Source organism: Nicotiana sylvestris, chromosome 10 (assembly GCF_000393655.2).
Source record: "Nicotiana sylvestris chromosome 10, ASM39365v2, whole genome shotgun sequence".
Taxonomy (NCBI): Eukaryota; Viridiplantae; Streptophyta; class Magnoliopsida; order Solanales; family Solanaceae; genus Nicotiana; species Nicotiana sylvestris.
The window spans coordinates 163,119,476-163,145,309 of record NC_091066.1 but is presented as its reverse complement, the minus strand read 5'-3'; the positions used below and the strand labels follow the sequence as shown (position 1 = coordinate 163,145,309).

Genomic DNA, 25,834 nt, shown 5'->3' with positions numbered 1-25,834 from the left:
TTTCATTTGTTTTATTAGTTATTTTTATTTTTATTTTTCTTTAAATTGGAAAACAAAAGAAAGTTGAAATGAATGAAGAAAACGGTTTGGGCCAAGGAAATAAACCAAAAATAGGCCCAAACCCATTCGATCTGACCCAGTCCAGACCAGGCCTGCCCAGGCACCTCCTGAAACGACGCCGTTTCAGGTAAATCAATCTGAGCCGTCCGTCCAAGCCGATCTAACGGTTCAGGACCTCTTTCAGCGACCCATGTTCAAACCCGACCCAAATAACCAGTCTGACCCAACCCCTCACTTAAACCAAACGACCCCGTTTCATTTCTCACCATCAGATCCAAGCCGTTGAGATCGTCTGATCTAACGGCTCACATCCAACCCCATAGACCATATATAAACCTTCCCTTACACCCCACGCCCCCTATACCAACACCCCACCCCTTCGTCCCCAAGCTCAAACCCGGACCTCCCATTAGAAACCCTAGCCGCCCCCGTCTCCCTCGCCATTAAAGCCGGCGGCATGGACGCCGGTGGCCACCTCCTGAACACCCTAGGACCACCGCACTCTCCTGAACATGGATCTACTATCCATTTGCCTCGAATCACTTTCGTTCGTCTCGAATCTTCATTTGAAGATTTGAGTCGAACCCGGACCTATGCCAAGTTACCCCATCTTCATACCAGACACTCCCCTGACCTTCCTCGTGACCAAACCAAGCTTGGTTTGGTCCGAATCTACCCACAACTCCCTAAAAATCAGATCTGGAGATCCAAAACCTAGAACACTAATAGCCTTGGAATCCGGCCGGTCTTAACAAGGGTTTGAGGTCTAATAGACCTTAATCAAGGTGTTCTCATGTGAGAACACCCTGATTAAAGTTTGTTCGGCCTCAAGAGTTCGAAGTTGAGTCAGATTTGGGTCATTTTGATTTCAAACTCTTTTGGTAAGTTTTCCTTTCTTTTGTTTTAGTTCTAATTAAGTTGTCAGCATGTTTCGTTGTGTTTGTTTGTTATTTTGTTATTTTTCATTCGGATTTCTTCCATCTCTGTTAAAGGCCTTTTTATTTGGTCAATTGTCTTCTGTTTGTGTTCTGAATATACCCTGTGATATACATGCTCATCAATTAGATTAGTCGTCAAACGAGTTTAATTCATATAAGTTCCCAGTGTTTGAACAAATTTGTCTGAAGTCATTCGGGACTCTATACGTGTTGTTTATATGAACGATTGATTGTTATGTGTTACGATTAATATAGTCGAGTCGATATATGTCGTCAATTAGTTTCAATCGTTAATGGTAACAACTTGATTCGTATTGCTTATTTCTGCTGTGATCGTATTTGAGTCTCATTAGGAACTGAATTGTATTGCCTGTTGATTTTGTTCAAATTAAATTAAAAGAACATCTAGGGGAAAGGTTATAATGGCAGATTCAGATTTTGGTTTTTAAACACAATGCCATTTGGTTTGGACTGTGGGCAGCATGTGTATGGTTTGCTTTAAGGAATTAAAATAATCGGACAGCATGTGCTGTCAGATTATATTCCTACTGCCCATACTTTGTTTAAACAAACAAGTGATCAGTACACTTTAACAACCAAAAAGAGAGAGGGGCTGTCAGGGATTTCATGGGAGTTTTGTTATTTAAAATAAGTGAGTGGAAAAATAACGGGGGGGGGGATTTTGAGTTATCAAAACAGACTGTAAAAGTATTGAGGTTAGGCTATAAAAGAGGGGGACCTTCGATTAGAAGAGGGGGGATTTTTGGAGTCTTGAGGCTGGAATTTTTAGTCTTGAGAAAGGTTTTTGTGAGTTTAAAGAAAAAGACTGAAAACAGAAGAGAGTTTCAGCAAAACATTGTAACCAAACACTGTCTGAGAGCTATATAAGAGTTCATATTGGTCAAGCTGTCTTGACCAAGTTCAGATTCTTTAGCACTGACTGAGCTGTTTCTGGTTGTTGAATTGGTAGTGTTGCTGCATTGAATACTCTGCTGTCGCTGTTTATTTCATCACTCTTTCCTGGGATTTGCTCGTTTGGTACACAACTATCTGTTGGTTCTTTTGTTCTGGGAAATACTGCTGGTTGTCTGTGGACTGTAGAAAACACTCGTGGTTGTTGTTTGTTGCTGTGTTGTTGCTGTGTGTCTGCTGCTGCTGTTGTTTGTGGCACACTATTCAACTGATTACTCCCTTTCTTCCTTTCCTTTCTATACCAGGTACATACCCAATACACTGTCAGATGTAGCTGGAAATTTGAGCATGAATGTAAATGAAAGACCTGAAGAATGTTTTCTTTTTATATATATAGATTGTTACATTAAATATTCATGCAATGTGTAATAGTTCTACATTTTGTTCTGGGTACTAGAGGTAGTCTTCATGCCTATAAATGTCAATGCATGGTAGTTGAATGCTAGAATGTGCATACAGGTTGATAGAGACGAACACGACAAGAAACGTAGTTGCTATAGGATATCCTTTTAAAATAAGAACGAGATGAGCCTCGATGAAAATAAACAAAACACGCAGATGCGGGGCCCTTGTTAAATGTAAATCATTGAAGCATTTAGTTTCCCGGACGGGTTGTTTAGCAAATCTCACAACCTTCCTAAAATGACAACACGTTAGTCTCTTTAGGATACGCTTTAATAAACTTTACCTTCTTAAACTCGGGTGCACATTTATGTGACCCAAATCCAAATCTCGACGGATTCGAAATGCCTCTCTAATCACGGGTACATTGACTGTGACGTGGTTCGAGATGCATGTCCATGACGTTGCAAATTCATTAGAAATAAAGAACGAGGTGAGCCTCGCCAAATAAAAATACAAATTGCGGGGCCCTCAATAAATATTGCTTTAAAAATTGTTTAGGCTTCGGGATGGACCGTTTAGTAAAATTCCACGGTCCTACCCAAAATAAATACGCTAGTCGCTTTAGGCGCGCCTTTAATAATTTAATTTCCTTAAACTCGGGTGCACATTGATGTGACCCAAATCCAAATCTCAACGGAGTCAAAGTGTGTCGACGACCACGGGTACATTGATTGTAACGCGGTTCGAGATACATTTTCACAACGTTGCAATTCTTGATAAAAACAGTAAATGATAAAAGCGGTTAAAAGTTAAATTTTGCACATAAGTTCACACTTGTATAAAATCAGATAATCAAGCCGAATATAACAGTTGAGCGACCGTGCTAGAACCACGGAACTCGGGAATGCCTAACACCTTCTCCCGGGTTAACAGAATTCCTTATCCGGATTTCTGGTACGCAGACTGTAATATAGAGTCATTCTTTTCCTCGATTCGGGATTAAAATTGGTGACTTGGGACACCCTAAATCTCCCAAGTGGCGACTCTGAAATAAATAAACAAATCCCGTTTCGATTGTCCTTTAATTGGAAAAACTCCCCTGCGCCCCTCGGGCGCGGAAAAAGGAGGTGTGACATTACTCAAAAGCAAAATTGTCATATGACATATCGAAAGATTTTATTAACGTACTTTTCATGCATTGCATTCATGTACATTGGCCCGTGACCAGATGGCATTATATACGCGTATATATGGGATATGGGAAAGGTTATGGCGTTATATACGCACCACTACCTGATCAGCTGGTATACGTTGATGGTTTTGCCCACAATGGCCAAGATGATATAATGGGATGCCCTTAGGGGCTGATAATGTTATGAAACACGTACCTATGCATGACATAATATTTATACGCATATGCATGATACTAAAATTGTTTCATGATTTACTAAGTTATTCAAACTTACAGGTGGAGTCATTTACTCTATATTTCCTCCATGTATGTTATGTATTTATATGCCTTACATACTCAGTATATTATTCGTACTGACATTCCTTTTTGCCTGGAGACGCTGCGTTTCATGCCCGCAGGTCCCGATAGATAGGTCGAGAGCTCTCCAAGTAGGCTATTAGCTCAACGGAAGATGTTGGTGCGCTCCATTTGCTTCGGAGTTGCTTGTCTGGTTAGTATGAGTTAGATGTGTATTATTTGGTATGGCGGGGCTCTCTTCTAGCCTTTATGAAAATTATGTATTCTTAGAGGCTTGTAGACAGATGTCATGTATGTAAAAGACTGTATGGCCTTGTCGGCCGATGTTCAGTGTTCAAGTGGTTATTTAGGTCTTAGAGGCCCATATGGCTTATGTATAAGTTGGCATTACATGTTGTATTCTACCTATTTCACTTTAGCCTCTCCGGCTCAGCTATTTATGATAGTATGACATGAGAAGATACGTTATGTTGGTACTCGATTGAGTAAGGTACCGGGAGCCCGTCGTGGCCCATCGGTTTGGGTCGTGACATTCCTGAAGTTGCTCCTTCAACTCTGCTGGTGTCATACGACATGGTGGAATAGAAATGGGCTGAGTACCCAGAACTATATCAATACCAAAATTAATATCCCTATCCGGTGGCATGCCCGACAGGTGTCGCGCCCCCTTTTTTTCCTTTGCGGAATCGGGTTTATGAAATATTAGTTGGGACAACTCTTTATTTTTGGGAAAGGGGTTTGCATTTTTTGAAGAGTTGTCACCTAACGATTTAAGGTGCATTAGGACACCTATACAGTTCATTTATAACTACGTTTGGTAATCAGAGATAGGGTAAGGGCTTGAAATTATCCCAAGGGGAAGGTGTTAGGCACACCTCAGGATCCACTAGTGTAGTTTCCGACCAAAAAATTTTTGTGAATTTGTACAATTAGCAAATAAACAAGCAGGGCTCAAATAATAGGGGATTTAAGTTTAAGAACACAAATGTTTGAAAAGTAATTAATGAAAGGAAGATTTTGAAAAGAATTACAATCTAAGCATATTTGTGAATGTAAAGAGGAGTGTCCTAGGTTTATTTATAATATAGATCACATCAATGCAATACCCGCTATGACACTCCTCAAAGAGGGGCTACACATGGTATTAACGCACCGTTCATCATATCCATATCTACCATTTCCCGTCCTATGAAGGTAATTAAAGTGAGGGCTGGTCTCGACCCATATTACATGCTGTTACACGTCCCTTCCTATCAGTCCCGGAGGAATTTAGGACTCATATCCTATAAAAGAAGGGGGTTTTCTAGGCAGACCCTCAGGTTTAAAGGAAAAATACTAGGCGATAAATAAGAACACATAAGACTGCATTTAGGGGGAAAACACAGGAAACAGATATAAGGCTCAGATATACCTCCATAAGTAATTCACATAGACAGCATGACTCATACACATATAAGGTCTGAATTAAGATCCTAAGCATGGTATCTAAGTGATAATAGTAGAACCAGATTTATTGCATGACTCAGAAAAGAAGTCTGAATCAGGCTTGCCTACCGATTTTAACGGTTGATAATTAAGTAGCATACATAAAAAACATGTTTTCAGTTTTGACAAATTTAGCACCTAAGGCTTGCCTAGGTGTAAAACAGTATTCCAGTTATCAAAGTTACTAAAAAAATAGTTTGGAAATTGTTTGTACCTAAAATATGTTGTTCTAAATATTGCAAAGACATGCAGGGATTATTACCAGTTTGTTTAAAGCAGGATGAGACTGTTGATACTTCTTTTCATGCATTACTAGTTTAACTAAGCGTAGCTGAGTGAGTATGAACAATAACCTAATCATGGTATCTAATGATTTATATGTAGGATTCCTAAAGCAGGATTTCTAAATGCACAGCATGATTGCAGAATTTCCTAAGAGCAAGATTTCTAAATACACAGCATGATTGCAGAAATTCCTAAGAGTAGGATTTCTAAATGCACAATATGATTGCAGCATTTCCTAGGAGTAGGATTTCTAAATACACAACATGATTGCAGAATTTCCTAAGAGCATGATTTCTAAATGAAACTTCGAAACATGTTTACGTGGGTAGAATAATATAATAGCAACTTATTTTATTGTTATTATCTACCCTATAAACATGATTTCTAAGTGTGGATGAGATACTGAAAACAGTGCATATAAATCCTAAATAGCATGATGTCTAATGTATGAATCCTAAGCATGGTTTCTATTGTGCATTAAGGAATATAAACCTAATAACATGTTTTTACCCTTAACCACTATGTCATGTATTTTTACCCCATCCTTTTTCACTAGCCACCCCAATACTTGTTTACAACAGGTTATTACAGACCAACATTGAAATGAATTACATAAGTAGAAATGAAAACTGAGAAGTTACACTATAAAGAGCCTGATTAGGACTTCCTCCCTGAGTCAAGTGCCAATATTGTTCCATAGTCTTTTCTTATCCGGGTGTGTCAGAGTTCCCTAATGACCTCAAGGGATCCTGGGTAGTGCTTACAACCAGATTTCATAGCCAAGACAGAGTAAGTGCAGTGTGGAAAGGCCAGTTTTTATGTGTCCAAGTTCAGAGGGAGTTCAAGGGTCCCAAGGCAAGGCTCACACAAAAGGGGCAGAACCTAGTGATCTAAGAGTACATGTGAGAGTGCTTGACATAGATTTAAAATAGTTGAGTTGGAAACAACTTTGATAAAGATTAGTTTGAAATAAGTTTGCAAAACATTAGAAGAGTTACTTAGGGAAAACAGTTTTGAAAGGAATAGGAGCAACAACAACTTGGAATAAGCCAGCACACACAACACAACTTCAAAGAAGTATCATTTCAATACTCACAAGCAGGGAAGTAAGGGGTTGGGGACATAGAGAGCCCAAATCAGAAACATGTAAAGATGGATGAGAAGAGAAACATATAGACCAGCAAGTACAAAGAATAAGTAGCAATGGATTGGCCTCCAGAATACAAAACTACTACTTCAAAGTGTTAACAAGGAAGTCATGCTCAAAATTAGAATAGTAAATAAGACATAGAGATAGGGTATGAGAGTAGTCATGTTGAGGACAAGGGTTTATTACACATATTTAATTATGCCACTTAGTGTTAACCAAGTACATTTAAGAGTCTATAATACTAACATGAAATACTAATTGAGAGGAATAAACAAGAAGTCAAGTAGACATGTTGATTACACACTTGAACAGGAGAGGGAAAAACTTAAGCATGCTGAATAAAGCAGTAAACAAGAAGGGCAATTAAATACATAAGCCATTAAATTAGTGCAGAAGGAGACATGGATTTAACAGACATGGATCACATAGAGTTGAGTTTCAGAATTTTAACTAGGAACATACCAGTTAAGGAGGAAAGTACAGAAAGTAAAGCAAGTAGAGTTCCACACTATAGCCTTGGCTTTCCGCCGGCTAGACAAGCAGTTAGCACAAGTAGAAGCGAAAGGAGAGAGGGTTTGTGTGTGTGTATGTGTATGTGTATTCTGAACTGTGTTCGTCTTGAGAGGTAAAACAAGAGTGTATATATAGGATTTTAGGAGTAGAACAGAATAAGGTAAAGGAATCAACATTCAGTCAATTAAGGAAATCATAGGATCACATAAACCAATCACATAAAGGAGTTCAGAATAGACCCTTAATTAGGGGTATTTGATCAAACAGTAATAGCAGGGATCTAATTAAGGAAAGAATCCCAATCATATCATGCAAAGGAATCAGTAAGAATCCACAATTATACGAGCAATCAAATAAGGTCAGTATGACCAATTACGGTCATAAACAAGGAAACACCCAAAATTTACGCATATGGATCTCTAACAGAGTAAGTCAACTAGCCAAAACTTTTAAAATAACACTAATTTCCAGAAAGAAATACTCAACTTCCATAAACAAAAATTAGGCTAAGTAAAACCTCACAAAGATATAGAAATTAGTCAGAGAAATAGATCCGAACCCTAATCAAGATTAATTAGGACATAACCACAAAAATACTGGATATAAAAAGGAAAAATGTTTAAGTCCAAAGATAGAGTAAACTAGCACGACTGGTACCACAAAAACACCCAAAATCGAAGCAAAGATTGAAGGAACCACATAGAATCAATTAGAGTTTCATATTCTTGCACAAATCAGTCACGAAGACGAAAGGGTAATTAATCAAACACTTAGAAGTCAGAAAAAACCCTTGAAAAACAACTTGGGATGAAGCCTAGTTTAAAAAATTCAAAATAGTTAGTTAAAACGGGAGGTTTTTAAAGGAAAACGCTTAATAATACACGAATCACCTCAGACCTAGAAAGATCCGAGAAGAAGCGAACAATAGCGAATCTAGGGTTTTCTGAAAATAGTAGAGATAAAGAAAAATCGGTTAAGAACTCATGGATATACCTAGATCTAAGACAGATCTAAAGAAAAGTGAAAAAATCTCAAGAGTTAGGGTTTCAAAGAACCCAGAGAAGATGAGAGGACCTTAAAATGTTACCGGTTTTAGCCGGAAAAGTTATAGATTTTACTCGAACAACCATGAATGGCCGGAAAATGGCATGAAAGAACATGGATAGGAGTTGAACCGCTCCAAGTTTACCTGAGGACCTTAGGGTAGTGTCAAACCGGCGTGGGGTGAAGCAGAGGCCATGAGATGATGAGAGGCCATGGTATCCGGCAAGAGAGGTGGCCGGAGAAGGGTGGACAGTGATTAGGGTTTGAGGGTGTCTGAGAGAGAAGATAGGAGGAGAGGATTCAGAGGCGGCTCAAATGAAAGAATGGGGTAGGGTTTGGGGGGTTGTTAGATTAAAAAAGGAAAGAAACGACGTGGACCATTGATCTGGGAGATCAACGGTCGATATTAAATGGGGTAGGTGGGTTTTGGGTTTTGGGTATGGGTTAATAGGGTGTGGGTCGGATTTTTTGATTGTAAATTGGGCTGGGAATTGGGGTCTTGATTTGGCTATAATTGAAAGCCAATTTGGCTATATTTTAAATAGCCAATTTTTTCACTATTTAATTTATAAAAAATAGTAGATAATTTCCAAAAAAATAATTTAAAATGCTAAAATGATTTATAATACATAATTATCAATTTAAAAATACAGGATCTCATTTTATGCATATAAAATATAATTAAATTTTAAAAGGGCTAATATTGTAATTATGTGCATTTTAGCTTTAAAAATACTAAATGTAATTATAAAAATATATAAAAATTACATTAGCCATATTTTGGCATAAATATAGAAATTCAATAGATGAATTATCAAAACAATAATTTTGAAAATAATTGTTAGGGATTTTATGGATAAAAAGGGAGAAAATAAATCAATTTAAAACCTTACAATTATGGAAAAATAATAAAAACCTTGCGCATGATTATATATGCATATATATGCTATTTTGAAGGTATTTTGCATATTGAAAATATGTAGGAAAAATTTGGGTATGAACAGCTGCCCCTCTTTACCCGGGAAGAATGAAAGAGTTTCCGGGTAAAGAAATAATGGCCAATTTTGATCGAGCAAAACGGTTTGAAGAGGTTAGGCCGCACCCTGGCTTCTGAGATGCCTACATATCCCTGGTTTCGTAGGAATCAGGCCGTATGTAGTTCCGGATTCATCGGTGGAGTATACCGATGAAGCGATTTCAAGAACGGACGCAACATCTAGGGCTGGCTGAGTGGACGATTTACGGGAATGGTTAAGTTTGATATGGCTAAGGGAATTGGAGCAGGATTTCTCCTGCTGGGATAGTCGTTGCTTGCCGGCTTACCTACAAGAAACGATACAAGCATATATTGTGTAATTAAACATGATGCAAATTCTCGTTGGACCATGAATGTTGTCTTCGGACGATGAGGATGATGTCCTTAGACCATGATGTCCTAGGCCATGAAACGTATGATAAGGGATTCGTAGGCCATGAAATGATGTTCTCAAGCTATGAGGATGGTACCTCCGAACCATGACGCCTTTGAATAATGATATGCAAAAGATGGAAAGAGATCCTCAGGCCATGACATGGTGTTCTCGACCTATGAAGATGGTGCCTTCGAATGATGATGCCCTTAGATGAGTTGGCGATATTTCAGTCGGTGAAGGATGCAGTAGTATGGTGCAGACAAGACAAAGCTTAGTCTTGTGAATTGAAGGGCACAGCTTAGCCCGTAAGAGAAGCGAGATAAATAGTGCTTGGGATAGTGCTTAGTTTTGAAGAAAATTGGAGGCCAAGCTTAGCCTCGAAAGGCAGAAAAGTAGCCTTATGAAAAAATGCAAATGCAGATGGAGGTAGAGCTTAACCTCAGAAGGCAGAATGGTAGCCTTATGCAAGTTGGAAGGCAGAATGGTAGCCTTATGCAATGCAGATGTGAATGCAGATGGAGGTAGAGCTTAACCTCGGAAGGCAGAATGGTAGCCTTATGCAAGTTGGAAGGCAGAATGGTAGCCTTATGCAATGCAAATGGAGACAGCGTTTAGTCTCGGAAGGCAGAATGGTAGCCTTATGCAGGAAATAAGATATCAACTGACTGTAGAGTTTTCTTAGCTGATAGCTGATTGCAGCATTGTGATTACTAGGAGCATTGTGACGTATGGGACGTTACTAGTGTGTGCTGATAGCAAATGTTGGCAAGTGCAACGGTTCTGAGAATAGTATTTTGAACAATGTTTGTCCCGTGGGCGCATAGTATGTCTAATGATTTCACAATCCTAGTCCTTACATTCAAAGAACGATCGTGAGTTTTGTAAGGGGAAAGGTTAGCTCGTATCCCCGCTGGCTTTTACTTAACTTGTTCAGTTTTGATCTGGTGATACCGTCTGTATCATTAGGGTAGCGTTGCTAAACAAAGCAGTTTCAATAATAACATGCCTGAATTTGTAAAAGTATGATATAAATGTATGGTTAAAATAGCTTTTAGATGAACCGACGACTGTGACATAGTTGAGGACATTGCAACCTCTCCCGCTACGAAATTTTGAGGATCCTCCTCAATATTCTACCCCACTTTGATGGGTTGATGTTTCTGACTGCTGCTCATGCGGCGGCTGGCTGAAATTACTTCGGAATTTTGGGGGTCCTCCTCAAAATTCTGCCCCAGTTTCCAATTGGGGGGGGGTGGAAATGAAATTTTATTGAATTGTGACCGAACCCACAGGGCTGCCTACGTATCCCCTCTTAAATGGGAATTAGGTTAGGCGTAATTCAATTTACATTATATAAGGAAAGCATAAAGATTACACATAGTAACGCTTGACTGCATCTGAATTGATCGGCTTTGGCCAGACTTCTCCGTCCATTTCTGCAAGTATGAGGGCTCCTCCTGTCAAAACCCGGTGAACCGTGTATGGACCGTGCTAGTTGGGAGAGAACTTCCCTTTGGCTTCATCATGATATGGAAAAAGTTTCTTCAACACTAGCTATCCCGATGTGAACTGTCTTGGCTTGACTCTCTTGTTGAAGGTTGTGGACATTCTATTCTGGTAGAGTTGACCATGGCAAACTGCGTTCATTCTCTTTCCATCTATAAGGGCTAGTTGCTCATAACAACTTTTTACCCACTTTGCATCGTCGAGCTCAACTTATTGTATAATCCTTAGGGAAGGAATTTATACCTCAGCGGGAATGACAGCCTCTGTACCGTAAACCAGCATATAGGGGGTTGCTCCAGTTGATGTGCGGACTGTGGTACGATACCCTAGAAGAGAAAATGATAAATTCTCGTGCCACTGTCTGTGATTCTGTATCATTTTCCTCAAAATCTTATTGATATTCTTGTTGGCAGCTTCTACAGTTTCATTCATTTGAGGTCTGTAGGCTGTGGAATTTTTGTGTTTGATCTTGAAATTTTCTCACTTAGCTTCCATCAATTCACTGTTGTGGTTGGAGCCATTATCAGTAATGATTGACTCTAGAATTCCGAATCGACAATCGATGCAGTCGCGGACAAAGTCTACCACGACTTTCTCAGTCGCTGATTTGTAAGATGCTACTTCGACCCATTTGGTGAAATAATCGATGGCTACTAGGATAAATCTTTGTCCGTTGGAAGCAGCAGGCTCGATTGGTCCAATAATGTCCATTCCCCAGGCGGTGAATGGCCACGATGAGCTTGTTGTGTTGAGCTCGCTTGGAGGTACCTTTATCATGTCTGCATGTATCTGACAACAGTGGCATTTCCGGAGATACTGGATGCAGTCTGTTTCCATAGTCATCAAAAAGTAACCATCCCGGAGTATCTTTTTTGCTAAGACAAAACCGTTCATATGTGGACCGCAGGTCCCAACATGAATTTCCTCTAGTAGCCTGGATTTTTCCTTTGTGTTGACACACCTTAATAATACTAAATCGGGAGTCCTCCTATACAGGATTCCTCCGCAGTGAAAGAAGTTGTTGGACAATCTTCGAAGTGTGCGTTTCTGAGTAGGATTTGCAAGCTCTGGGTACTCTCCTTTTGCCAAATATTCCTTGATACCATGAAACCAAGGCTTTCCGTCTGCTTCCTCTTCAACATGGGCACAGTAAGCTAGCTGATTATGGATTTTCACTGGAATGGGATCAATGAAATTCTTGTCGGGATGCTGTATCATAGATGCTATGGTAGACAATGCATCGGCGAACTCATTCTGGATTCTGGGAACATGCTGGAATTTCGTCTTTGTGAACATCTTTCTCAATTCCTGTACATGATACAGATATGGGAGTATCTTGGAGTTCTTGGTTGACCATTCTTCTCGTACCTGATGTATAAATAATTCTGAGTCTCCAATTACTAGCAGCTCTTGAACATTCATGTCTATCACGACCCAAACCGATGGGTCGTGACGGGCACCCGGTACCTTACTCAACCGAGTAGCAACATAAAGTATTTTTCTTATTATATCATCATATACACATGACATACGGGCCTAATAGGCCAACATGATTATTTATAAATTCAAAACATGGGCCAACAAAGTCGTACAATCTTTCACGTACACGACATATGTCTACAAGCCTCTAAGAGTATATAAATGTCATAAAGGTCGGGATAGAGTCCCACCATACCAAAAAACACACGTTTAAATCATACTAACCAAACACGCAACTCCAAAGCAAATGGAATGCACCAACATCTTCCGCTGAGCTGATAACCTACTTTGAGGGCTCTCAACCTGTCTGTCTAGACCTGTGGGCATGAAACGTAGCGTCCCCAGGCAAAAGGGACGTCAGTACGAAATAATGTACTAAGTATGTAAGGCAATATACTAAAAGCTGAAACTGAACTGATGATATAATAACTGCAAGTAGCTGGAAGTCAAAGATAATCTGAAGACACACTTGAGGTTGTCGAGTAAAGTTATGCCGCAAAATGTAAACACCCTTTGGTCCTCTCTGATAGGTGTTGTATCTGTTGAAATATATCAACAATTAACATTTAGAAATCATACTAACAATTAATGTGCATAAGACATGTAAAATCAAAAGTTCCTTGGTAACTTTGTGCTAAGAACAGTTTGATCTGCAATGTCACGAAATCGTATACAATTATCTCTTTGCTTATGCTAATTTTTAGTTTAGTTTTTCGTGTATTCTTGGTAACAATATTGTAAAATTAAAGAAGAAAAGATTAGTGAATCTTGTAGTGTTTCAAAAATTGTTCACGTTATTCAAGATCATTGAAATAGTAATACAATATCTCTAATGCCTCTCATTAATTATCTAACTGTAGAAGATTTTAGCCTTGGATTAGTTTCACCGTGAAATCTGTAATTAGAGGTTTCACATTTGAATTATGGGAATGCTTACCTGCTGATACTGACTCAACTCTCTCAATATAGTAAGTAAAATAGTTGTTCGGCCCTATAAGGCTCGGGATATATATATAACTGCTCTGTCCTAGCAGGCTTGCTCATAGGTGCTCGGCCATACTAGGCTTTGTATCTCGACCAACTGGGCTCGCTCATAAGCGCTCGGCCACAGTAGGCTCGGTATATATATTACTGCTCCGCTGTAGTAGGCTCGCTCATATGCGCTCGGCCATACTAGGCTCTGTGTCTCGACCAACTGGGCTCGCTCATAAGTGCTCGGCCACAGTAGGCACGGTATATAACTTACCATCTAATCAGATGTTACCCAATAGAGGCCTGCCCATCAATTATAGTTCGATGGTAATGAAAATACTGTAATACAATATATATATATATATAGACTCTCTTCTCTCTTAACTGGAAAAGGAAATACTCAACTGAATATGAAGTCCCGATAAGGAGAATATTACAACTTATAAAACTAGAAAAATATATGCAATTTGTGAGACTAGCAAAATATATGTAAATTTCGGGATATGAATTTTTCTTTATGCCTCGTTACCAAACTTATATAATAACGAGATCATGCCAAATGAAAGAAGAGCTTAGCCTTAACATACCTGAGCTGGTTCTCTTAACAATGTTTCAATATACGTTAATTGCGACAAAACATGAAACAAGCCGTATGAAAAGCCCAACACAATCACGTTTCTTGAAGAAAATCTTGGCCGAAGAAAGACTCTGGTCCAGTGTACTCGTTGTCTTATATACTTCTATTTACTTTTCCCACTATATCCTTTTTTTTTGAGATTATTTCCTCTATTTCTCACTGTCTTCTTTCCTTGGCAGATAAAGCAGGCTGCCTTAAATTTATTGCTCAGTACATTCAAAGAGAATTGAGAGAGGCAGATGAATCAAATTTGATTGATGAAGAAGGTATCTATGTTCTCTAGATTTTTCACCTTTGGTCCAGATACTTGATGGGGAAGATGAGAAAAAGTTTATGGTGATCTTGGCTTGATTTACATGCTTTATTGATAAAGATGTGCTTTTTCATCTAGATTCACATTTTAACACTTAAGTGTAAATACTAGTTTAAGAAATCTCGGTATCCCTTCCTATTATTATGTAATGGTCAAGATTCTTATAAAACCTTACATTACTTATTGGTAAAGAGACCAAAATGACTTAGCCTAACTTTTTTTATTTCAAGACTTGTACATGTAAATAAGGCATCTCATGCCTAATGACTCATCAAGCCTTTTGTTTCCACTTTGGTTTTGATTAATGCCAAGTGACATCCCCAAAAAGGATATTTATCCACTTAATTTATTAATTAACTAGGTAATGTCTCGTTACCCGGTAATTAATCAATTACCCACAAAATTAAGGATTATTCCATTTCACATACCTTATACACCTTACTATTATGGTCATGTGGTACCTTGTATTGTACTAGTCCATAAATACCGAGTATTTTAGCTCGAGCCGTATTTTATCCCAATATGCCAAACTTAGACGAAAATTCATTTCCTTTGACTTGCTCCCCCTTTCACCTTTACTAATCACTTGTGAAATAGCATAATTCTTTATAATCTCCAAATAATCTTTTACTTGGACAGATGTCAATTACCTTACGACAAATTCAACGTACAATACTTCAGGGTGCAACATCGTCGTAACTTAATACAGCAAAGCATGACATCACCGTAATGTAATACTATTCGGTGCAACACTGTCATAACTTAATACTATGAAGCGTAAGATCACCATAAGGTAACATCATCATAATATATTATTGCAGAGTATAACATCGACGTAATACTGCAAGGCGTAACAATATTCCCCCCTTTGGAACATTCGTCCTCGAGTGTTGACTAATGCACTTATCAGTTTCATAACTTATATCTTCCGAATACTTTAGAACTTCCCTTGCCATCTAGGCGACTATCCTGTGAATAAGTCCAAAGTCCAAGGCATTCCCCCCTTAGGCCTCCTTATCACACCACAACTTGTAGTCGGAATCCTTCCAATCTCGTAACTGTTGCTACCTTCCATCATGCAGCTTGTACAATTTTGACCTTGTAAGTGTGCCCAATCTCCAGGCTTCATATATAGAGCTTTATAAGATGTCCCTTTGGGTATCTATGAGTATACTGAAGTTCTTCACTCGGTACTTTGTTGAATTCACAAATATTGCTATATCCCATCGCATAGCTCTGTTTAGCCATCCGTATGAATTTACTACCATAACTCTTACTTTAATTTACCATTGCTAAGGTCTGCTACCAAATTCTAGCTTACTCTCGTTGCTTATTCCTTATCTATAAATTTAAGTCTGTTAATGTTTCCTCATTACTATTCATCTTTAGAATGACGGTCTAATCTCATCTCATACTTTGTGACTTTTGTCCATCCATTGTTGATTCACCTCATTATTGATCAACTTGAAACTTTTTACGTAATACCTTGCCCCTAGGGCTTACGTTACATCAAGGAATATTCGAAGTAACTTTCTTGATCCACTTAGCGGTGATACTGTACTTCAATAACCATATTCTATAGCATACCAAGGTGATTCTCTTACGTGAGTATTTTAATCCCGTTCATTAGTCACGGTAGGTGCCACTTTCCTTTGGAGTGCTTATAATATTGTTGTGAGACTATTGTTACACGACCATTTCCTCTTTAGGTCGTTGTGCTTAAGTTGAAGCCTTCTTCCTTATTTCCTCAGCTAGTCTTTCATTATAGTACTTAGGGAGAACCCTTGACCCTTGTAAAGCTGTGAACTTATTACGAACCTTTTGATGTCCTTCCTTGCCTATAATTATCCGTAGTTGCTTACCTCCATGCCCTTGTGCTTGTAGGGTTGCTTCAACTAATATTTTGATTGCCTTCCCAGTGGCACTTTCTTTTATCCCCATAACCCTCATATGGTATCTTTAACTACCCAAATTCCTATTTGAATATATCTCAAGTATTATAATAACATTACTGCGAGGATGAAATCTCCATGTTGGGGTTTACTATATTTATCTTGCATGATCTGTTGATTTGTCTGTAACTTCTTATCTTGCCATGACTAGGATCTTCCTGAATCAACTATCAACTATTCATTGACACATTCTCATATCCATATTCCGCGTAATCTCTCTTAGGTCATTTCCTTTGTCTAACATACCTCTTTCACTGGCTCCTTATTTATCAATAACCTTCCGGGCAAGAAACCTTACTTCTTTTTTTCTGACATCGTGCTTATGTAACGTTATAGAATCATAGCATAATTGTAGGATTTGGATAAGTGAAATCTCATCTCTTTCTCATTTTTATCGCATTCTTCCTTTATCATTCCATATTCCCCCCTTTTAGGGGAGTACTAAGACTTGGAGCTATGACGACCTGCCTATAGATGTTTTTCCTCTCTATCTTTGGCGTCCCTTCGCATCATCAATGACCCTTACTCTCCTTGTGGTAATCCTCATGTACCAAGGATAACAAAATTCCTCAATCGCAATGGCGACACTTAGTGTAAGTGGCACATGTGGTCCCTTAAGCTTAACTTTGCTTACATTTCTTGCTTTAGGGAAGTGTTTTCCTGAATGACCATCCTCTAAATTCATCATGGATCTTCTTCTGTTGTCCATTATATTATTGCCGGAATGCAATCTGAAATTCTCATGATGCTGATTATTATTAAATCACTCAGTCTCTAATTCATGTTTAGTTTATCTTGTTCGCCAGTCCATACTGATCTCTATTATTCTGGGGTCTAGCTTTTCCTATTGGTAATCACGTTAGAGTCACGAACTAATTTCTTAAAATAAGAATATGATTTCATGGCGTATACTCTTTTGTTGTCCTACAGCCTATCACCTCTCGTCTGTTCATCACTTGACTAGACTATGTAATACTGTCGTCATTTTTTTGACCTACCTTTGTCATCCATGTATCACATCTTACTCATAATGCTTTATTAACTTTCTTCTTATTTCTCGCTAATCATCTAGGTTTATTGTTTTACTTTGAAAACTTGAACAAAATATTCTTTTGCTTTTGGCCCCCTTGCTCCATCCCTTGGCTCTTTGGGTTGCCTAGCATTCTCGTTCTATTAGGGATGGGAGTCATACTAAGGTAATATTTATCCTTTTAAGGCTTCAAGTTCCTATCTCTGTAGTACTCATATCTAGCTATACTATTTTAGAGTGCACCATCTTGGTGTCTCATAAAGAGATATATTAGCACATTTGCAATATCCTTAGGGAATGTCAACTGATGCGAACAATTAATCCATCATATGTTCGTATACTACTTCTATTAACCCCCATAAAGCATATCTGGAATGGGTGTGACCAATTGTATATACCTCTGTACTATTGAATATAACTCAAAAAGCTTATGTTCTTCTACCTCAATTATAAACGTTAATCTTCATTAATTGGGGGCCTCGCACCCTTCTTTATCTTGCTTCTTTTGCTTGTGGAAACTTGTATTTATCTTCTTAATCTCTCATTGTCTTTCACCATAAAGATGTATAGGCATTCTTGCCTTAAGGCTTCTTATCAGGAAGCTTACACCTTGCAGTACACCCATGATCTGCTAAAGACCTCACATTTACTTATCGTAGGCATCATACAAAAATTCAATTCCTCTAACTCAGGTTTTCCACAACAATCTCTATTTCCAACCTTCTTTTCGGATATAGGTATCATTTTATTATGAATAGGATTTAGGAATTTGAATTCCTATGACTGAGCTCTACCACATGATCTAGAGTAAGAAGAAAGAGTAACAATCTTAAATGCCCTGTATCGTCCTGCTTATAATTGTGGTGCACGACACACCCATAAACAAGACTCTACTAGACACAGCTTGTAGACTCCCTAGGACAGAACTGCTCTAATACCACTTTTGTCACGACCTAAACCGATGGGCCATGAAGGGCACTCGGTACCTTACTTAACCGAGTACCAATGTAACGTATCTTTCTTATTACATCATCATATACATGTGACATACGAGCCTAATAGGCCAACATGATCATTTATAAATTCAAAACATAGGCCGACAAGGTCGTACAATCTTTCACGTACACGACATATGTCTACAAGCCTCTAAGAGTACATAAATGTCATAAAGGACGGGACAGAGTCCCACCATACCAAACAACACACGTCTAAATCATACTAACCAAACACGGAACTCTGAAGCAAATGGAGCGCACCGACATCTTCCGCTGAGTTGATAACCTACTTGGAGGTCTCTCAACCTATCTGTCTGGACCTGCGGGCATGAAACGCAGTGTCCCCAGGCAAATGGGACGTCAGTACGAAATAATGTACCGAGTATGTAAGGCAATATACTGAAAGCTGAAACTGAACTGATGATATAATAATTGCAAGTAGCTGGAAGTCAAAGATAATCTGAAGACACACTTGAGGTTGTCAAGTAAAGTTATGCCGCAAAATGAAAACACCCTTTGGTCCTCTCTAATAGGTGTTGTATCTGTTGAAATATATCAACAATTAACATTTGGAAGTCATACTAACAATTAATGTGCATAAGACATGTAAAATCAAAAGTTACTTGGTAACTTTGTGCTGAGAAAAGTTTGATCGGTAATGTCACAAAATCGTATACAATTAATTATCTCTTTATTTATGCTAATTTTTAGTTTAGTATTTCGAGTATTTTTGGTAACAATATTGTCAAATTAAAGAAGAAAAGATTAGTGAATCTTGTAGTGTTTCAAAAATTGTTCACATTATTCAAGATCATTGAAATAGTAATATAATATCTCCAATTCCTCTCGTTAATTATCTAACTGTAGAAGATTTTAGCCTTGGATTAGTTTCACCGTAAAATCTGTAAGTAGAGGTTTCATAATTGAATTCTGGGAATGCTTACCTACTGATACTGACTCAACTCTCTCAATATAGTAAGTAAAATAGATGTCCGACCCTATAAGGCTCGGTATATATATATATATATATATATATATATATATATATAACTGCTCTGCCGTAGTAGGCTCGCTCATAGGCGCTCGGCCATACTAGGCTTTGTATCTCGACCAACTGGGTTCACTCATAAGCGCTCGGCCACAATAGGCTCGGTATATATATAATTGATCTGCCGTAGTAGGCTCGCTCATATTCACTCGGCCATTCTAGGCTATGTGTCTCGACCAACTGGGCTCGCTTATAAGCGCTTGGCCATAGTAGGCTCGGCATATAACTTACCATCTGATCAGAGGTTTCCCAATAGAGGCATGCCCATTCATTATAGCTCGATGGTAATGAAAATACTGTAATACAACATATATAGACTCTCTGCTCTCTTGACTGGAAAAGGAAATACTCAACTGAATATGAAGTCCCAATAAGGAGAATATTACAACCTACAAAACAAGGAAAATACACGCAATTTGTAAGACTAGCAAAATATACGTAAATTTTGGGATATGAATTTTTCTTTATGACTCATTATCAAACTTGTATAATGACGAGATCATGCCAAATGAAAGAAGAGCTTAGCTTTAACATATCTGAGCCAGTTCTCTTAACAATCTTTCAACATACGTTAATTGCGCATGGAACAAGTCATATGAAAAGCCCAACACAATCAAGCTGCTTGAAGAAAATCTTGGCTGAAGAAAGACTCTAGTCAAGTATACTCCTCGTTGTTTTATATACTTCTATTTGCTTTTCCCACTAAATCCTTTTTTTCTTTTTTTTGAGATTATTTCCTCTATTTATCACTGCCTTCTTTTCTTGGCAGACGAAGCAGGCTACCTTAAATTTGTTGCTCAGTACATTCAAAGAAAATTGAGAGAGGCAGATGAATCAAATTTAATTGATAAAGAAGGTATCGATGATCTCTAGCTTTTGCACCTTTGGTCCAGATACTTGATGGGGAAGATGAGAAAAAGTTCGTGGTGATCTTGGCTTGATTTACATGCTTTATTAATAAAGATATACTTTTTCATCTAGATTCACAATTTAACACTTAGGAGTAAATACTAGTTTAAGAAATCTCGATCTCCCTTCATATTTTTATGTAATGATCAAGATTCTTATAAAATCTTACATTACTTATTGGTAAAGAGACCAAAATAACTTAACCTAGCTTTTTTTATTTCAAGACTTGTACATGTAAATAAGGCATCTCATGCCTAATGACTCATCAAGCCTTTTGTTGCCACTTTGTCTTAGATTAATGCCAAGTGGCATCCCCAAAAAATATATTTATCCACTTAATTTATTAATTAACTAGGTAATGTCTCGTTACCCGGTAATTAATCAATTACCCCCAAAATTGAGATTTATTCCCACTTACTTAAAATATTACTCACTTTTATCATACCTTATACACCTTACTATTATGGTCATGTGGTACCTTGTATAGTACTAGTCCATAAATAATTAGCATATTAGCTCAAGCCGTATTTTATCCCAATATGCCAAACTTGGACGAAAATTTGTTTCCTTTGACTTGCTCCCCCTTTCACCTTTACTACTCACTTGTGAAATAGCATAATCCTTATAATCTCCAAATAATTTATTACTTGGACTGATGTCAATTACCTTACAACATATTCAATGTACAATACTTCAGGGTACAACATCGTCGTAACTTAATACTACAAAGCGTGACATCACCGTAATGTAATACTACTAGGTGCAGCACTGTCGTAACTTAATACTACGAAGTGTAACATTACCGTAATATATTACATTTGAGGGTAAAATCATTGTAACATATTACTGCAGAGTATAACATTGACGTAATATTGCGGGGTGTAACAATGTCAATGGCCATTTTGAGTCCTAAGATGCAGTCTTTATATTTTGCCATATTGTTGGTGCAAGGGAACTTGAGTTTGGCAGACACCGAAAAATGCTAACCGGTTTCTGATATTAGGACTGCTCCTATGCCAACTCCTTTGAAGTTTGCTGCTCTATTGAAGAACATTATCCAACCGTCATAGGATTCCTCAATGTCTTCTCCTATGAATGATACCTCTTCATAAGGAAAATACATTTTTGGGGGTTTGTATCCTCCATCCACGGGGTTTTCAGCAAGGTGATCTGCCAGTGCCTGTCCCTTGACCGCTGTCTGAGTTAAGTAAATAATGTCGAACTCACTCAATAGGATTTGCCACTTGGCTAGCTTGCTGGTAGGCATGGGATTCTGAAAGATGTACTTCAAGGATCCATCCTCGATATGAGATATGTAATATAGGCGCAAAAGTAATGTCTCAACTTCTGAGCTACCCAAGTCAAAGCATAACAGGTGCGTTCCAATAGAGAATACCGGGACTCGTACGGGGTGAACTTCTTACTGTGATAATAAATGGCTTGTTCCTTCCTCCTTGTTTCATCGTGCTGCCCCAGAGCGCAGCCGAAAGCTCCATCTAACTCTACAAGGAAGAGTAATAAGGGTCTACCTGGCTCGGGCGGGACTAAGACTGGTAGTGTTGACCGGTACTCTTTTATTTTGTCGAAGGCCTTTTGGAAGTCATCGGTCCATTTGGTGGCGGCGGCCTTCTTCAACATCTTAAAGATTGGCTCATAGATAACTGTAGACTGTGCTATGAATCGGCTGATGTAGTTAAGCCTTCCCAAGAACTCATCGCATCCTTCTTGTTCTTTGGCCGTGGTAGTTCTTGAATGGTTTTGACTTTCTATGGATCCAGTTTTATTCCTCGGCGCTCACAATAAACCCAAGCAATATCCCAGATGAAACCCCAAATGCGCACTTTGCGGGGTTTAGTTTCAGGTTGTATCTCCGCAGTCTATTGAAGAACTTCCTCAGATCTTCTATGTGGTCGGTGGCCTTCTTGGATTTGATAATAACATCATCCACATATACCTCTATCTCCTTGTGTATCATATCATGAAAGATGGTAATCATGGCCCTCATGTAGGTGGTTCCTGCATTCTTCAGGTCGAATGGCATCATCTTATAGCAGTACACTCCCCACGATATAATGAAAGCCATTTTCTCAGCATCTTCCTCATCCATCCAAATCTGATGATAACCAGCGAAGCAATCTAGGAATGACTGTAGCTCATGATTGGCGCAATTATAAATTAGGATGTGTATATTTGGCAAAGGGAAGTCGTCTTTCGGACTGGCCCGGTTGAGATCCCGGTAATCGACACAGACTCTAACCTTCTCATCCTTCTTTGGCATTGACACAATGTTGGATAACCATGTCAGGTATTCTACTACCCTGAGAACCTTATCCTTGATATGCTTGATGACTTCTTCCTTGATTTTCAAACTCATATCAAGCTTGAACTTTCTGAGCTTCTGCTTTACTGGTGGACACATTGGATCGATTGGCAGTTTGTGAGCCACAATAGACGTACTCAAACCATTCATGTCATCATACAACCAGGCGAATATGTCCTCATATTCCTTTAGAAATTTTGTGTATTCTTTCTTCTCTGATGGCGATAGGTGAATTCTAATTCGTACTTCCTTAATATTTTCTACATCTCCCAGGTTGACAATCTCGGTCTCGTCCAGGGTGGACTTATGTCTGTTCTCAAAGTTCTCAACTTCTTTGACAATTTCGTCAGGTATGTCATCTTTCTCTGAATCAATGTCTATTTGTTTTGTTGTCTCATTGCATGTCATAGTCATTGGTTAATCAAGATAAGTAATAGTAATGTTGTATTGGTAAAGCACAGAGAGAAAATAATAGAAATAAATATTAATTCATAAGATAAATCAAAAATGCTTTTGATAAATTGAATAATTGTTTTGAACATCGAAGATCTTATTGCAGGAATTGAAAAATGCAAAAAGAAAATCATTTAGTAAATAAAACAGTATATAATGCTTATTTTAGCCTTACTACCCCGAGGCTCGTCAAGCTTTGGTTGTCCTGATGCTCCAATTCTTGAGATGTGCCCCTCTGCTCACAGCCTGTATGGAAGGGCCTTCCTCCCCCTCCTCCTTGAGAATAATGCAACAGTCCATATCACTGTCCTAAAGTTCTTCACTCCTGCAAGTGCTTCTTCTTCATCCGACCCATAAATAATGTCATCTTGTTGGAAGGTCTGTTCCAGATGCGGTATTGGCTGCTCTAGTGGGTAGTAAGGACCGTTCCATGGTGGCGACCAGTTATTGAATTCTTCCCAGGTGTATTCATATCCCAAACCGAAGGTAGTGCCATGTTTCTTGAGTTTTATGGGTTGAGAGATTCTTTGGAGGTTCTTGTCGAGCCCTTTGCCGGGTTCATACCCATTTCAACTTAGTATACTCTCGATTTTGCTATCCCACCATTTGTCTTTGTCGATAGCATTGACCCGCTCAATGTGGTGGTATGTTTCTCTACCCAGCTTCCTTCTTCCCTCGATCGCCGGAATTGTTTGGAGACTATATATAAGGTTGCTACCGTCACCGTGAATGTTCACTTCCTGGTGATTCCATTCGAACTTTACTGCCTGATGCAGTGTTGATGCTACGGCCCCAGCATCATGAATCCATGGCTGTCCCAGCAACAAGTTGTATGATGTTGGTACATCTATTACCTGAAAATCGACCTCGAACCAGGTTGGTCCCATCTGCAGGCATAGACTAATCTTGCCAATGGTAGACGTCTAAGAACCATCGAAGGCTTTCACATTGATTGCTCCATCATTTATCTCATGTAGCCCTTTACCCAACTTCTTGAGCGTTACCAGCAGAAAAATGTTATGACTGGAACCTCCATCGATCAGGATTCTGGTGATGAAATAATCTTTGCATTGCACGGTGATGTGCAGTGCTTTGTTGTGCCCCATCCCTTCAGGTGGCAGCTTGTCCTCATGAAAGGTGATCTTATGGCTTTCCAGCACTTGTCCTACCATGTTAGCCACTTCCCCTCTAGTGATGTTACTTGGTACGTATACTTCATTTATCACCTTTAATAGAGCATTCTTGTGCGTCTCAGAATTTTGTAGCAAAGAGAGAATGGATATTTGTGATGGCATCTTGTTTAACTGATTGATGACCGAATACTCCTTGGCCTGTATTTTCCTCCAAAGGTCGTCCGAACCTATCTCAGTGAGGGCAGCTGGTTGGAGGCTTGCTTGCAAGCCTTGATCTGCTTGGTGACTTCTTCCTTGATTTTCAAACTCATATCAGGCTTGAACTTTCTGAGCTTCTGCTTTACTGGTGGACGCATTGGATCGGTTGGCAGTTTGTGAGCCACAATAGACGTACTCAGACCAGTCATGTCATCATACGACCAGGCAAATATGTCCTCATATTCCTTTAGAAATTCTGTGTATTCTTTTTTCTTCGATGGCGATAGTGAATGTTGATTCGTGTTTCGTTGATGTTTTCTGCATCTCTCAAGTTGACAATATCGGTCTCGTCCACGTTGGACTTAGGTCTATTCTCAAAGTTTTTAACTTTTTTGACAATCTCGTCAGGTATGTCATCTTCCTCTAAATCAATATCCGTTTGTTGTGTTGTCTCATTGCATGTCATAGTCATTGGTTCATCAAGATAAGTCATAGTAATGTTGTATTGGTAAAGCACGGAGAGAAAACGATAGTAATAAATATTAATTCATAAGAGAAATCAAAAATGCTTTTGATAAATTGAATAACTGTTTTGAACATCGAAGATCTTATTGCGGGAATTGAAAAAATGCGAAAAGAAAATCATTTAGTAAATAAAACAATGAATAATGCTTGTTTTAGCCTTGCTACCCCGAGGCACGTCGGGCTTTGGTTGTCCTGATGGTCCAATTCTTGAGATGTGCCCCTCTGCTCACAGCTTGTATGGAAGGGCCTTCCTCCCCCTCCTCCTCAAGAATAACACTACATTCCATATCATTGTCCTCAAGTTCTTCACTGCTGCAAGTGCTTCTTCTTCATCCGACCCATCAATAATGTCGTCTTGTTCCAAAAGCAATATTGGCTACTCTAGTGGGTAGTAAGGGCTGTGCCATGGTGGCAACCAGTTATTGAATTCTTCCAAGGTGTATTCATACCCAAACCGAAGGTAGTGCCATGTTTCTTGAGTTTTATGGGTTTAGAGATTCCTAGGGTGTTCTTGCCGTGCCCTTTGCCAGGTTCATATCCACTCCAACTCAGTATATTCTTGATTTTGCTATCCCACCATTTGTCTTTGTCGATAGAGTTGACCCGCTCAATGTGGTGGTACGTTTATCCACCCAACTTCCTTCTTCCCTCGATCGCCAGAATGGTCTGGC

The 25,834-nt window shown here is 38.8% G+C and overlaps 1 long non-coding RNA gene across 1 annotated transcript in view; it reads left to right on the top strand.

Moving 5' to 3' along the window:
- Window positions 1-3,919: 3,919 nt before the first annotated feature.
- Window positions 3,920-25,834, top strand: part of LOC138880508 (uncharacterized) — a 49,955-nt gene continuing 28,040 nt past the window's right edge. Inside the window, exon 1 of the long non-coding RNA XR_011403222.1 lies at window positions 3,920-3,997. This is a non-coding gene — a long non-coding RNA (uncharacterized lncRNA). The remainder of the gene's footprint in view (window positions 3,998-25,834) is intronic.